Source organism: Orycteropus afer, unplaced genomic scaffold (genome assembly GCF_000298275.1).
Source record: "Orycteropus afer afer isolate SDZICR_OR568_19922 unplaced genomic scaffold, OryAfe1.0 scaffold00469, whole genome shotgun sequence".
In the NCBI taxonomy this organism is placed as follows: domain Eukaryota; kingdom Metazoa; phylum Chordata; class Mammalia; order Tubulidentata; family Orycteropodidae; genus Orycteropus; species Orycteropus afer.
Genome location: NW_006922056.1, coordinates 450,234 through 451,891, shown reverse-complemented (window position 1 = coordinate 451,891; position 1,658 = coordinate 450,234).

Here is a 1,658-nt window from a genome sequence, read left to right as displayed (position 1 = left end):
AGACACACTTGCTCACACACACCTGCTCATGGACACACACCTGCCCATGGACATACATCTCCTCACAGACACACTTGCTCACACACACCTGCTCACAGACACACACCTGCCCATGGACACACACCTGCTCACAGACACATACTTGCCCACAGACACACATCTGCTCACAGATGCACACCTGCTCACAGACTCATTTGCTCACAGACTCACATCTGGTCACAGAAGTACATGTACTCACAGATATATACCTACTCACAGATGCACACCTGCTCTCAGAAATACATGTGCTCACAGGACACACACTTGCTCACAGGACATACCCAGGGACAGATATACACCTGCTCACAGATACACACCTACCTACAGGATGCATATCTACTCACAGACATGCACTTGCTCACAGACACACACCTGCTCACAGGACACACACCTGCTCACAGACATACACCTGCTTACAGGATGCATATCTACTCCCAGACACTCACCTGCTCATAGACACACACCTACCTATAGGATGCATAGCTACTCACTGACACACATCTGCTCACAGGACACATACTTGCTCATAATACACACACCAACATACACAATGCACACCTGTTTACAGATGCCCACCTGCCCACAGGATGCACAATCACTGACAGAACACACACCCACTCACAGGATGCACACCTGCTCACAGACACCCATCTGTTCACAGACATACACCTGTCTACAGGATACACTCAAACTAACCAAACCAAAGTCACTGCCATTGAGTCGATTCCAACTCACAGTGACACCATTTGGGTTTCCAAGGCGGTAAATCTTTACAGAAGTAGATTGCCCCTTCTTCCTTCTGAGGAGTGGCTGGTAGGTTTGAACTGCCAACCTTCTAGTTAGCAGTCAAATGCCTTAAGCACTACACCACCAGAGCTCCATACAGGATACACACCTGCCCACATATGCACACCTGTCCACAGACCACACACACACTCACCAGACACATACCTCTGCACAGGTATTTCCTTTATTACTGAATTTCCTGCTACCTAGGCTCACGGATACCTCTGCACATTCAGAAGGCCCCGTGGGGGCCTCTCCTGTGAATATAGGGCCTGTCCATAGTGGTGGAAGGGTATAAGGCCAGGGGCCGTTGGTGGTATCTGTCACCATGCTGAGTTCTAAGATGGCAAACATTATACAAGTCCTCCTGTCACTCACTCCAGGTTTTTCTTCCCAGCACCACCTCTATGCTGCGTTCACTTCTTCTGCAGATTCTCTAATATTTATTCCAATTACAGATCACTCAAGATGGGAGCCTGGTGTCATCACAGACAAAGCACTGGGCTGCTAAGCAAAGAGCTGGTGTCCTGAACCCAGCCAGCCACTCTGGCTCCAGGTCTCCCTCTGGGCCAGCTCTATTCCATCGCAGTGGTGCTGTCACTGTGAGTTGAAACTGACTCCAGGCACACAACAGTAACAAACCCTAAAACAATTAATTTGCAAACAGGATCACCTGTAAAACAGGCTTTACATAACCTTAATACCAAAACCAGGAAAAGACATCACCCAAAAGGAAAACTACAGACCAATATCCCTCATGAATATAGATGCAAAAATCTTCAACAAAATCCTAGCCAATAGACTCCAACAACATATCAAGAAAATCATTCATC